A 15,280-nucleotide genomic window follows, 5' to 3' on the forward strand; every position below is an offset into this window, starting at 1 on the left:
CCTCCATCATGTGTCCAGCCTGCCCCATCATGTGTCCAGCCTGCACCCTCCATCATGTGTCCAGCCTGCACCCCTCTTCATGTGTCCAGCCTGCACCCCCCTTAATGTGTCCAGCCTGCACCCCTCTTCATGTGTCCAGCCTGCACCCCTCTTCATGTGTCCAGCCTGCTCCCCCTTCATGTGTCCAGCCTGCACACCTCTTCATGTGTCTAGCCTGCACCCCCCTTAATGTGTTCAGCCTGCACCCCTCTTCATGTGTCCAGCCTACACCCCTTCATGTATCCAGACTACACCCCATTCATGTGTCCAGCCTGCACCCCCCTTCATGTGTCCAGCCTGCCACCCCTTCATGTGTCCAGATTGCACCCCCTTCATGTGTCCAGTCTGCCCCCCTTCATATGTCCAGTCTGCTCCCCTTCATGTGTCCAGCCTGCACCCACCTTCATGTGTCCTGCCTGCCCCCATCATGTGTCCAGCCTGCCCCGCATTATGTGTCCAGCCTGCACCCCCCATCATGTCTCCAGTCTGCACCCCCCATCATGTGTCCAGCCTGCACCCCTCTTCATGTGTCGTCTGCCCCCCTTCATATGTCCAGCCTGCTCCCCCTTCATGTGTCCAGACTGCCCCCCTTCATGTGTCCAGACTGCCCCCCCTTCATGTGTCCAGTCTGCCCCTCTTCATATGTCCAGTCTGCTCCCCTTCATGTGTCCAGCCTGCCATCCCTTCATGTGTCCAGCCTGCACCTCCCTTCATGTGTCCAGTCTGCCATCCTTCATGTGTCCAGCCTGCCCCCTTCATGTCTCCAACCCGCTCCCCATTCATGTGTCCAACCTGCTCCCACTTCATGTGTCCAGCCTGTCCCCCTTCATGTGTCCAGACTGCACCCACCTTCATGTGTCCAGCCTGCATCCCCCCTTCATGTGTCCAGCCTGCCCCCCATCATGTGTCCAGCCTGCCCCCATCATGTGTCCAGCCTGCACCCCTTCATGTGTCCAGACTGCACCCCCTTCATGTGTCCAGCCTGCTCACCTCTTCATGTGTCTAGCCTGCACCCCCCTTAATGTGTCCAGCCTGCACCCCTCTTCATATGTCCAGCCTACACCCCTTCATGTATCCAGACTACACCCCATTCATGTGTCCAGCCTGCACCCCCCTTCATGTGTCCAGCCTGCACCCCCCCATCATGTGTCCAGAATGCAACCTTCTTCATGTGTCCAGCCTGCAACCCTCTTCATGTGTCCAGCCTGCTCCCCCTTCATGTGTCCAGACTGCCCCCCTTCATGTGTCCAGACTCCACCCTCTACATGTGTCCAGCCTGCACACCTCTTCATGTGTCCCGCCTGCACCCCCCTTAATGTGTCCAGCCTTCACCCCTCTTCATGTGTCCAGCCTACACCCCTTCATGTATCCAGACTACACCCCCTTCATGTGCCCAGCCTGCACCCCCCTTCATGTGTCCAGCCTGCCACCCTTTCATGTGTCCAGACTGCACCCCCTTGATGTGTCCAGTCAGCCCCCCTTCATGTGTCCAGTCTGCTCCCCTTCATGTGTCCAGCCTGCCACCCCTTCATGTGTCCAGCCTGCACCCCCCCATGTGTCCAGTCTGCCATCCTTCATGTGTCCAGCCTGCCCCCTTCATGTCTCCAGCCCGCTCCCCATTCATATGTACAGCCTAGCCCCCTTCATGTGTCCAACCTGCTCCCACTTCATGTGTCCAGCCAGCCCCCCTTCATGTGTCCAGACTGCACCCACCTTCATGTGTCCAGCCTGCACCCCCCCTTCATGTGTCCAGCCTGCCCCCATCATGTGTCCAGCCTGCCCCCCATCATGTGTCCAGCCTGCACCCCTCTTCATGTGTCCAGCCTGCATCCCCCTTAATGTGTCCAGCCTGCACCCCTCTTCATGTGTCCAGCCTGCACCCCTCTTCATGTGTCCAGCCTGCACCCCTCTTCATGTGTCCAGCCTGCACCCCTCTTCATGAGTCCAGCCTGCTCCCCCTTCATGTGTCCAGTCTGCCCCCCTTCATGTGTCCAGACTACACCCCCTTCATGTGTCCAGACTACACCCCCTTCATGTGTCCAGCCTGCACCCCCCTTCATGTGTTCAACCTGCACCTCCCTTCATGTGTTCAGCTTGCACCCCCCTTCATGTGTCCAGCCTGCACCCCCCTTCATGTGTCCAGCCTGCACCCCCCTTCATGTGTCCAGCATGCACCCCCTACATGTGTCCAACAGGCCCCCCCTTCATGTGTCCAGCCTGCACCCCCCTTCATGTGTCCATCCTGCTCCCCCTTCATGTGTCCAGACAGCACCCACCTTCATGTGTCCAGCCTGCACCCCCCTTACTGTGTCCAGCCTGCACCACCCTTCATGTGTCCAGCCTGCCTCCCATCATGTGTCCAGCCTGACCTCCATCATGTGTCCAGCCTGCACCTCTCTTCATGTGTCCAGCCTGCACCCCTCTTCATGTGGCCAGCCTGCACCCCCCTTAATGTGTCCAGCCTGCCCCCCATCATGTGTCCAGCTTGCACCCCCCTTCATGTGTTCAGCCTGCACCCCCTTCATGTGTCCAGCCTGCACCCCACTTCATGTGTCCAGCCTGCACCCCCCTTCATGTGTCCAGCCTGCCACCCCTTCATGTGTCCAGACTGCACCCCTTTCATGTGTCCAGCCTGCACCCACCTTCATGTGCCCAGCCTGACCCCATCATGTGTCCAGCCTGCACCCCTCTTCATGTGTCCAGCCTGCATCCCTCTTCATGTGTCCAGGCTGCACCCCCCTTCATGTGTCCAGCCTGCCTCCCATCATGTGTCCAGCCTGACCCCCATCATGTGTCCAGCCTGCACCCCTCTTCATGTGTCCAGCCTGCACCCCCCCTTAATGTGTCCAGCCTGCCCCCCATCATGTGTCCAGCTTGCACCCCCCATCATGTGTCCAGCCTGCCCCCCATCATGTGTCCAGCCTGCACCCCTCTTCATGTGTCCAGCCTGCCCCCCATCATGTGTCCAGCCTGCACCCCTCTTCATGTGTCCAGCCTGCATCCCCTTAATGTGTCCAGCCTGCACCCCTCTTCATGTGTCCAGCCTGCACACCTCGTCATGTGTCCAGCCTGCTCCCCTTCATGTGTCCAGCCTGCCCCCCTTCATGTGTCCAGACTACACCCCCTTCATGTGTCCAGACTACACCCCCCTTCATGTGTCCAGCCTGCACCCCCCTTCATGTGTCCTGCCTGCCCCCCTTCATGTGTCCAGCCTGTCCCCCCTTTATGTGTCCATCCTGCTCCCCCTTTATGTGCCCATCCTGCTCCCCCTTCATGTGTCCAGCCTGCACCCCCTTCATGTGTCCCACAGGTCCCCCCTTCATGTGTCCAGCCTGCACCCCCCTTCATGTGTCCATCCTGCTCCCCCTTCATGTGTCCATCCTGCTCCCCCTTCATGTGTCCAGACAGCACCCACCTTCATGTCTCCAGCCTGCACCCCCCTTCATGTCTCCAGCCTGCACCCCCCTTCATGTGTCCAGCCTGCCTCCCATCATGTGTCCAGCCTGCACCCCCATCATGTGTCCAGCCTGCACTCCTCTTCATGTGTCCAGCCTGCACCCCTCTTAATGTGTCCAGCTTGCACCCCTCTTCATGTCTCCAGCCTGCACCCCTCTTCATGTGTCCAGCCTGCACCCCTCTTCATGTGTCCAGCCTGCTCCCCCTTCATGTGTCCAGATTGCACCCCCTTCATGTGTCCAGCCTGCACCCCCCTTCATGTGTCCAGCCTGCACCCCCCTTCATGTGTCCAGTATAGCCCCCTTCATGTGTCCAGCCTGGCCCCCCATATACCCACACAGGCCCCCATAGGTTCATCCAGCCCCCCCAAATATCCATCCCATACATTTAAAAAAAAATCAAATACTCACCTCACCCGTTCCCTGCAGGTCCGGTATACTCACCTTGTCTTCTGACTCTGCAGTGCTCAGAACAGAGTGCAGTAGTGACGTCACCTCGCCCTCTGCCCTGAGACATCAGGAACAGAAGATGCCACTGGAACTGCGGGGAACGAGGAGGAGGTGGGGTTCTCATTCTCCCTCCAGGGGAAGGGGGGGTTCTCCCTCCCCCGACTGATGGACCCTATTGCGTTCCAGTGTCCCTTCCCCCTGGGGCCCCAGCACTTACATGGGTGCACCGGGTGGTGACGCGGCCGCCGGCCATGGTCATCGCAGCGGGTCAGGTCTGCATGCGCCCCTGCCTTCCACACTTTTAAAGGCAGGTGTCCCCAATTAAAAAAAAAAATCCCTCTTCCTTTCTCTGGGGCGGGGCCCACTAGGCATTCTATTGATACCCCACCAGGCCAGTCCGACACACATTTCAGTGTGTTTCCACGGACCGTGTGTCCGTGGTCAAAACACTCTGACATCCGTTTTTTGCATGCCGCATGGGCTACAAGGTGTCCAACACACGTGCACACCGATGACATCCGTGAGTCATCAGTATGACACATACAGGCGCCTGGGAATCAGCGGTACAGTTAGTGCTGTTCCCAAGCGCCAGTTGTTGATGGAATCTCTCATCATTGTCCCCTGCTTGCTCTGCAATTAGCGCCCGCAGGGGACAATGTTGAGAGTAGTATTCTGCCTCCGCTGTCTCCAAATCCTGTAAAAATAAGAATAAAATAAAAAAAATCATTATACTCACCTGACTTGAGGTGACGGCACATGCTGAGGAGCAGAGAATGATGTGCTGCAGCAAGCGGGACCCTGAACTACGCTGAGCTTAGTAAGCGTTGTCCTGTCACTCAGTGAGCTCAGCGCGGGGGCACGGTCGCTGCAGCGAGTCATTCTCATCTGCTCCACAGCGTGTGCTGTCGCCTTAAGCCAGGTGAGTATAATGATTTTTTTATTTTCTTCTTATTTTTATAGGTTTTGGAGACATCGGGAGCATAATACTACAACCTCTTGATGGAGAGTACTGTTTGTCATTCATTAAGTCCATGCCTCAGAGACTGCAAGCTGTTATTAAAGCCAGAGGTGGTGCAACAAAATACTAGTGATGTATTGGAGTGTTCTTTTGTGTGTTTGTTTTTTATGATTCCAAAATTTTTTCCTCAGAATTGAGTGATTCCATAATTTTTCCCTCTGCTTGGTCTGAAAAAATTTACGCTTACTGAGTACCACGTTTTTAATCTTGATTTCTTTTAGTATTTCTTAAAGCCCTAAAGTTGCCATTTGAAATGACTTTAGTTTTGTGCCATGTCTATGATCTGCTTTTTTTCAACAACATTAAATAACTGAATGAACATCCTCCGAGCCCGGTGATTTCATAATTTTTGCCAGGGGTTGTACTCTCAACATTGTCCCCTGCTGGCGCTAATCGCAGCACAAGCCAGGGACAATGATGAGAGATGCCTCCAGCACCAGGGGGCCATTTTGGGGCACCAGGAATTGAGAGGTGGCTCATTTGCATAGCTCTCTCAATTCACTTACATGGGATTCCTGAAAAGCTAAGGAGTGCACTGTTCTTCTTCATAGGCCACAGCCCCACTATCAGTATTTGGTCAGTATTTGGTCAGTATTTTTTCTCAGGAGCGGGAGCCAAAACCAGGTGAGGAACAATCAGAGAAAAAGTTATAATAGAAACAAGTCACCAATTCTGTATTTATCACCCACTCCTGGTTTTGTCTCCCACTCCTGAGAAAAAATACTGACTGAATACTGATAGTGGGGTAACGATCAGGTTGATTTTATATTTTGATAGCTCAATCTGTTAAGAACATGACAATACCACGTTTTTTTAAATTGGGGAAAAGGGAGTGATTTGAACTTTTTTATATTTTTTAAATATTTAAAAAAAAACTTTTTATTTTTTAGTTCCCTTTTTAGTCCGATTGGTTATACAATATACTACAGTAGCACAGTATTACAGTATATAGTGTAAATCTTGGTCTCTTTTGAAGCTTAGCTGTGCATCAAAGGAACACCAAGATAGCGGTGACGGAGGCCTGGTGAAGGCCCCCAGCTGCCATAGTGATTTATTGGTACCCCCACAATCACATCACAGGGCTCTTACAGGAGCCGGTAAGCATGAGCAGTGGCATGCGTTCCATTTAAATGCCACTGTCAGAGATTGACAGCGGAGTTTCATTGGTGATCAGTTGCGGCCGGAGCTCATCTCTGGCTGCAGCTCTAGAGACATATGCCGGCTATTTCATTTATCCGGTATCTCCCATGTGTAAAGAGAGCTCAGCTCCTGAGCCTTTTCCATGCATGGAGTGATCACTCCCGCAATAAATGTACATGACATTGCGTTAAGGGGTTAACCAGACAATGAACAAGTGCTGTAAGTTTAAGGCGCTTGGTCCTGGGCGATAATCAAGCTTCATTGTAAATTAAAGCAATTCTGCAATCTAATTGGTGGAGATCGGATCATTGGCAGTCAGACACAACCAGGAATGTTGGAGAGGAGACAAATGGTTTATTACCGCTTTTGTCCTCTCTTTTGCTGGCTACATCGACTCAATGAGCGCTAGGGAGCGAATAGAAGCATTGGCAGCGTTAGGCTATGTTCACACATTGCATTTTTTAATGCATTTTTCTTTTATTTTCCCCATGAATCACATGATCACTAGGATCTGCCCGGGATAGCAACGCTGATGGGTCTGTTGTGGTTAATTTTTTTTAATATCTAGATATCATTATTAATTTAGATAAAAACAATTTATATTTTTGCTATGTATGAAGTCTGCTTGAGTGTTTTCTAATTTTACATTGTGGAATATCTGACTAAGATACTTGTTTCCTGAAAAGTCCTTGACAAGAAGGTTTACGCTGAGCCAAGGGAAATTTGTTACTAATAAGTCTATTTCGGTTTTCTGTAACAATGAAGTTCTGTTCTGTATATCTAATAAATATGGCGAGTCTTTGCTGCCACACGAGGAAGACTCTACCTGCTGACAATGCATGTCACATGTATTCTGTCTCTCTTCCTTCATCGATGAAGTATCTTAATTTGAATCTCACTGGCAATATCCCCTCCACAGCCACCTGTTTCACAGTGATTGATCTGGCCAATGCTTTTTTCTCTGTCTTCTTGTCCACGGAGTGTACCTCTTATTTTGCCTTCACCCACAGAGGTGCTCAGTATGCATGGGCAATCCTTCCTCAGGGAACTGCTAACTCCCCTTCCTTATTTTCCACATCCCTGAAGACTGTACTCGATAACTGGTGCCTCTTTGATTCATCCACCATACTCTTACAATATGTGGATGACCTTCTCCTTTGCTGCACCACTGACCAGATATGCCACAATGAATCTCAATCTCTGCTGATATTTTTAGCAGAAAATGGGTGCAAAGCTTCAAAAGATAAACTCCAATTGTGCAAGTCCACAGTCACTTTCCTTGGGCATTGCCTGTCTCCGGGCATTAAGCATCTCAGCCCAGGGAGGATTGAGGCTATACTAAAATTACCCCTTCCAAGATCTACCAAGTCCCTTCGGGCATTCTTGGGCCTAGTCCAGTACTGCCGTCTCTGGATACGAAATGCCTCTAGTATTATGGCCCCATTGTTTCAATGCCTCAAAACTGAGCCTTTCACCATTAATTCTGAGGCTATAGATGCATTTCACACCCTCAAGCTCACTCTTTCTACCTCACCAGCTCTAGGTATACCAAATTATGACAAGTTTTTTACTTTGTACTGCCACGAACAGGCTGGACATGCGTCTGGTTTCCTTACCCAAGAACATGGTGGTAGGCAGCGCCCTCTAGGGTATTACTTCCAGTCATTATGGGTTCTCCTACTTGTGTTAGAGCTGTGGCAGCTGCTTCAGAACTTGTTAAAAAGACAGAGGACATCGTGTTAGGAAGCCCCCTCACACTTCAAGTTCCTCATGCTGTATCTGAAATACTTCAACAGGCTTAGACCCGTCACCTCTCAGCATCAAGGTTGACAAAATATGAAGTCTCACTCCTTACACCTCCCCATATAACTATGAAACGCTGTAATGTTCTAAATCCAGCTACACTGCTACCAGTGGATTTAGAAAATGGAGGAAAGTATCAGGATGGGGAAGAGGGAGAGACCATGAGCCAAGATTTGCCCCTATTTTTCAAATTAGCAGATGAGGAAGCTCAGTTTGATATGGCACATGAACATGATTGTCAGGCATTGATGGAAGCTGAAATAAAGGGCTTGGCAAATATTACTGATGTGCCACTCACTAACCCCTCTGCTGAGTATTTTGTAGATGGTTCCAGAGCTTGGGACAGTGAACAAGGACGATTCATCACCCGGTATGCAGTAGTCCACAATGGTAAGGCAGTGATACAAGAACTATTCCCCTCCAGCTGCTCTGCGCAAGAGGCAGAGCTTAAAGCACTCGCTGCAGCGTGTAATCTGGGAAAAGGTAAAGAAATTAATGTATTTTCTGACTCGCAATATGCTTATGGTGTTGCACATGACTTTGGCGCCATTTGGCGAAGCAGTAATTTCTTGACCTCTGCTGGCAAACCTATAAGGAATGCACAAGCTGTAGAGCAGCTACTCACAGCACTCACCCTTCCCCGAAGGGCAGCCATAGTCAAAGTGTCAGCATACACTCGGGAACAAACTCCCTTTGCAGTACAGAATGCTTTGGCCGACCAGGCGGCTAAGGAAGCAGCACGATTACCTCTGACAGAGATACTGGCTATCGCAAGTGCGGGAACCCCAGGAGACTCAGAGTCAGGGAGTGCAGGAAGCCCCCTTTCAAATAAGGAGACATCCCCTGCACCGGTCCCAGTGGCCGTGGACCTCGATCTACTGCAGGTCTTCCAGACCCAGGCTCCCCCCCATGAGCAGAATGCATGGGTCAAAGCGGGCGCCGTACAGTCAGTGTCAGGGGTATGGCAGGTAAACAAACGTATTTGCCTTCTACGCTGCCTGTTCCCCATGATGGCAGCCCTTGCACATTCTTCGGTGCATAACTCAAAGGGTGTAATGTGTGCAGTGTTGCGACAAAACTGGTGTGCCCCAGGGTTCCCGAATACGGCAGCAAAGTATGTTCAAGAATGTCTAGTTTGTGCAAAACATAACCCTGGTAGGCCTATTCGAGTCCCACGAAAATGCATACCAAAACCAGATTACCCATTTCAGAGACTGCAGGTGGACTACATACAGCTACCTAAGGTGGGTAATTATGAATACGCCCTGGTATGCATTGACCTTTTCTCTGGGTGGCCAGAAGCTTGGGCGATGACTAAAGCAAACACAAAAACTACTGCTAAAAAATTGATCAGTGAAGTGGTTTGTAGATATGGGGTGCCCGAAACTACAGAAAGTGACAGAGGAACCCACTTTACTGGGGAACTAATGAAACAAATCATGGTCACTCTTGGGATAGAACAGGCTTTCCATGTTTCCTATCATCCACAAAGTAGTGGGAAGGTGCAACTTCTCAATGGTACCTTGAAACTAAAAATTCAAAAGTGCATGGAAGAAACACACTTGTCCTGGGTAGATTGTTTGCCCATAGCATTGTATTCAGTGAGGACCGCCCCAAGGGGGATGGAGAAGCTGTCCCCATTTGAAATACTGTTTGGTAGTTTCCCTAAGACAGGGTTGTATTTCCCACAGCAGCTGCAGGCCTCCTATGGTTCTCTCACTGAATATGTTCTGGAGTTGCATAAACATTTGACTGTTACTCATAATCGTGTTCTTTCCTCTATCCCAGACCCCAATTGCCTCAGCGGCACTCACACTTTGGTACCAGGAGACTGGGTCGTGGTAAAGAGACATATGAGGAGACCACTGGAGCCCAGATACAGTGAATCATTCCAAGTGCTGTTAACCACTGCCACCTCGGTCAAGCTTCAAGGCAAGGACACTTGGATCCACGCCAGCCATTGTAAATAGATTTTGAACCCCAGCAGGAGCAAAGATGATGACCCTGTTCGTTTGGACTATGGTGATAGCAACCGTACCCTTTGCCCTAACTCTCCATGAAGTACTTAAAGAGAACTGGGATAACAAACTGATAAAGCATCACCAAGTCTAAAGCCCCCGTCTCACATAGCGAGATCGCTGCTGTGCCACGGTTTTGGTGACGCAACAGCGACCTCACCAGCGATGTCGCTATGTGTGACACTTTGCAACGATCAGGCCCCTGCTGTGAGGTCGCTGATCACTGCAAAGTGTCCTGGACCATTTTTTGGTCGTTGCTCTCCCGCTGGTCAGCACACATCACTGTGTGTGACCAGCGGGAGCAGCGATCAGGCTGGTAACTATGGTAAACATCGGATTACTAGGGGCACACGCGCACTTAGTAACCCGCTGTTTATCATGGTTACGAGCCTGCTAAAGTGAGCGCTAACCTCCCGCTCACTGTAGCAGAGTGTAACCATGATAAACAACGGGTTACTAGGAGCGCGTGTGCCCCTAGTAACCCGATGTTTACCATAGTTACCAGCCTGCTCCTGCTTCAGCAGGCTCGTAACCAGGAGCAGGACATCGTGGAAAGATTCTTTCCACGATGTTGCTGCTCCCCTGATCGTTGGTGAGCCTGCCTGTTTGACAGCTCACCAGCGACCACACAACGATGCAGCAAAGATCCCTGACAGGTCGTATCGTTGTCGGGATCACTGCAGCGTCGCTAAGTGTGACGGGGCCTTTACTCCAAGACATAAACTTTAACCCCTTTCCAACCTTTGCCGTATTAGTACGCACATTTGCGTACCCCCGGTTCAGTGAGGGCTGCTGTGCTGAGCCCTCACTGAACCGAGCACATGTCAGCTGATTCTTACAGCTGACATGTGCCCGCAACAGCCGCGGGTGGAATCGCGATCCACCCGCGGCTGTTAACATGTTAAATGCCGCTGTCAATCTCCGACAGCGGCATTTAACGCGCGCTTCCGGGTTGCACGTCATAAGCCCTGCCCACCGGCGACCCCATCACGTGATCGCGGGTCACCGATGGGCGTGCTTGACAACCCAGGGTCTGCAGCAGACGCCTGTGGTTGTCATGATCTCGTCGCTATGAGCGCCACCTAGTGGTCGGCGCTCATAGCACAGGACCATTTCTGCTATATGCAGGGGATCTGCTGATCCCCTGTATGTAGCAGAGACGATCAGACAACTGCTGCTTCTAGTCTCCTATGGAGACTATTGAAGCATGCAGTAAGTGAAAAAAATGTTTTTAAAAATATTAAAAAAATATAAAAGTTTAAATCACCCCCCTTTCGCCCCATTCAAAATAAAATATATATATATATATAAAAAAAAAAAAAATACACATATTTGGTATTGCCGCGTTCAGAATCGCCCCCATCTATCAATATAAAAAAAGAATTAATCCGATCGGTAAACGGTGTAACGAGAAAAAAATTCTAAACGCCATAATTACGTTTTTTGGTCGCCGCAAAATTGCAATAAAATGCAATAACGGGCGATCAAAACATCGGATCTACCCCAAAATGTTATCAATAAAAACGTCAGCCCGGCGCGCAAAAAATAAGCCCTCACCCAGCCCAAGATCACGAAAAATGAAGACGCTACGGGTCTCGGAAAATGGCGCTATTTTTTTTTAGTTTTTTTTACCAAATTTTGGAATTTTTTTTCACCACTTAAATATAAAATAACCTATACATTTTTGGTGTCTACGAACTCATAATGACCTGGAGAATAAGAATGGCAGGTCAGTTTTAGCATTCAGTGAACGTGGTAAAAAATAAAAATAAAAAACAACTGTGGTATTGCACTTTTTTTGCAGTTTTACCGCACTTGGATTTTTTTTCCGTACACGATATGGTAAAACTAGTAATGGCGTTGAAAAGTACAACTTGTCCCGCAAAAAATAAGCCCTCACACGGCCATATTGTCCAAAAAATAAAGACGCTATGGCTCTGGGAACAAGGGGAGCAAAAAACGAAAAAGCAAAAACGACAAAACCCAAGGTTGCGAAGGGGTTAATGACCGTCCTAAGAACTGTTGGATATGCACCCATAGTCCAATATCCTCCAATGCTATGCCTTATTTAGCTATTCCAGTGACTTTGAATGAAATGTTTTACTTAAGTAACTACACTTTTCCTATTAGATTAAGAACAACAAAGAAAAAGAAGGCTGTAGGTCTAACTGTAGCTGCTTGGGTGACTGAGCCATGGTTGTTGTTTAACAGGAGTGGTCCACCTCTAAGTCAGACTGAAATGCCTTGGGCGACCAGTCGTGTCAACCTCTCCTGTTATCCGAACTTTACCTCTTGCAGCTGTATTCAGATAAAATCCAGAGAGTTTCCTTTCTCTACAGCTGACTATTCAGAGTGTAATGGATCTGCTACCACTACTACGCAGTGTATAGCGGTTGATGCCACTCTCAATCCTAAGCTTCATTGTGTAAATGTCACCTTGCAAAATCTAATATCAGGTTTTACCTCAAATGACACACAGTATCAGGGAAAAATTATGGAACAATTAAGCACTACCTTGTTATCTAAATGGATTGCTAGTCTGTTCAACAACACTGTGGTTGGAGCACCAGAGAGTTTATATATTTTATGTGGACATCAGGCTTACAAGTGGTTACCCAACAATTTCACAGGAGTTTGCACATTGGCCTTTCTGACACCTTCTACTTTTATAGTACCACACACAAGAGTAGATATTAAAGCAATCCCTCTACACACGCTGTACAGACGAGCTGCAGACAACAAGCCTAGACCAGATGGTAAACCACATCTTGTAGAAATGGGGGTGGCTAACAAATTTTTTAGTGTCTTATTCATTTACCCATTCATAATGCAAATGTGGGATAAGTTGGTAGAAGCGACTGATTATCTAGATGACCAGATCTTCCAGATTCTTGACATTCTCAATACATCTAATATTGTACAGAAACAACTAATTGCAGTTACTAACCAACACACCATAGTGCTAGATTACTTGACTGCTAGAGAGGGCGGGATGTGTCAGATAATAGGCCCTACCTGTTGCCACTACATAGACCCTGCCGGAAATTTCCAGGTAAAGACCAAATAGAGATAGAGAAATGAGGGATGCGTGGCTCCAAGAACATCATGTCAACAAAGATTCCTGGTGGAGTGACACTTTCTCATTTCTTAATCCTGTCAATTGGTTCAAGGGTATAGGTGGATGGCTAATGTGTATCCTACAAGGTATTCTACAAATAGGGATTTTGATATTACTAGTGTATATAGTTGCCAGGATTAGTATATTTGCTATTAAGAGACTATGCAAGAAAACACACAAGATTAAGCATCACAGGCCTGCAAAAGATAATGCCACTTCTTCTATAAACATATATGATGAGATTTACAAGCAAGATATTTGTCGGTGAACGGGATTCGTCCCCTCCAGGTTTTTATAGCATGGGGAAGTAGCTGATGAATAAATTGTTTTGTAAAATAATAAAAAGGGAGGAGTTGTTGTGGTTAATTTTTTTTAATATCTAGATATCATTATTAATTTAGCTAAAAACAATTTAGATTTTTGCTATGTATGAAGTCTGCTTGAGTGTTTTCTAATTTTACATTGTGGAATGTCTAAGATACTTGTTTCCTAAAAAGTCCTTGACAAGAAGGTTTACGCTGGGCCTATGGAAATTTGTTACTAATAAGTCTATTTCGGTTTTCTATAACACTGAAGTTCTGTTCTGTCTAGCTAATAAATACGGCGAGTCTTTGCTGCCACACGAGGAAGACTCTACATGTCACATGTATTCAGTCTCTCTTCCTTCATCGATGAAGTATCTTAATTTGAATCTCACTGGCAATGTGAAGACTCTTTGCTGTCTATTCCAAAGTTCTCCTTAAAACAAAAAGGGTCTCCATAACAGGTCCTACCACACCCAGATCAGCACTGCCAGTGACTTGTGTCACTGCTATGGACGCTCCAGTTATAGTGGAAAAAAAGTGAACACCAAAAGGAAAAAAATATGTTCCTCACAGATCTTTTAACATCTTATGGGACGAATTATGCAAAAAATAAATAAGAAAATATATTTAAATTCTTTATTTTTTATTTTTTTTTCCAAATTATATATCTGGAAGGTATAGGGAAAATATATATTCTTGTACCATGTTAGCCAGTAGATAGAAAAATATTTAGATTTGAGAGTCCTCAGTGGTTGATACCTTTTAATGGCTAACGGAAAAGATGGTAACAAATTGCACGCTTTCGAGACTACTCAGGTCTCTTCATCAGGTATAGTATACCACAAAATCTGAAGAGTCACATATTTATACACAATAAGACACACAAGAAAAAAAAATGCAATAGGTAAGACAGGTGATGAAAAGCAGAGTTATTATGGAAGAGATAAACAATTCTGGCTATAAATATTTTAGCAGTTAATAGATAAGGAGTGTGAAGGTTTTATTGTCCTGTGTCCAGTGTTGTGATGGCCTCACAGGTCTGAGGAGCACATTCCTTAGTTGATGTAGAATAACATAAATCCATGCGACATATTCATTCCTGCTCTGAAAGTGTTAAAGGTCATCATCAGTTTATATTCTGAGACTCTCCTTTCTCTCTGAGATTTGAAGTTACCTTTTAATACTAGTAATTTCATATCTTTTATGCTGTGATCAGGGGAACAAAAATGCTTGGCTACAGGCAGATCTATTCTTTTTTCTTTTATTGTGTGGCGATGATGATTCATCCTTGTTCTAAGTTTTTGCCCTGTCTCCCTAAATATTTATAGCCAGAACTGTTTATCTCTTCCATAATAACTCTGCTTTTCATCACCTGTCTTACCTATTGCATTTTTTTTTCTTGTGTGTCTTATTGTGTATAAATATGTGACTCTTCAGATTTTGTGGTATACTATGCCTGAGGAAGAGACCTGAGTAGTCTCGAAAGCTTGCAATTTGTTACCATCTTTTCAGTTAGCCATTAAAAGGTATCAACCACTGAGGACTCTCAAATCTAAATATTTTTCTATCTACTGGCTAACACGGTACAAGAATATATATTTTCCCTATATCAAAATGGAGGATACCAGAATGTACCGCATCTTCATGGAACTTAAGCCACGTCTGAAGAAACGTGCACAATTGGACAGCGACATTTTTTTCTTATCTAAATGCAAAAAGGAGAATCTAATTCCCAAAGGACTCTGTATTACAAACCCAATTCTTCATACCAACAATACTCATTATGCACAAAACCTTTGCCACAGGACTTCTGAGAGACTAAGGAACCACCTTTTGCATGTCTTCTACAGCATCAAGAGTAAAGTCCAAGGGCAATTTGAAACTCGGAGGAAAACACAGAAAACACAGAGCAAAAATTACAGCAATACTATAAC

The sequence above is a fragment of the Phyllobates terribilis genome, unplaced genomic scaffold, assembly GCF_046119375.1.
Source record: "Phyllobates terribilis strain yellow unplaced genomic scaffold, ASM4611937v1 Scaffold_2__4_contigs__length_985480577, whole genome shotgun sequence".
NCBI classification, from domain to species: domain Eukaryota; kingdom Metazoa; phylum Chordata; class Amphibia; order Anura; family Dendrobatidae; genus Phyllobates; species Phyllobates terribilis.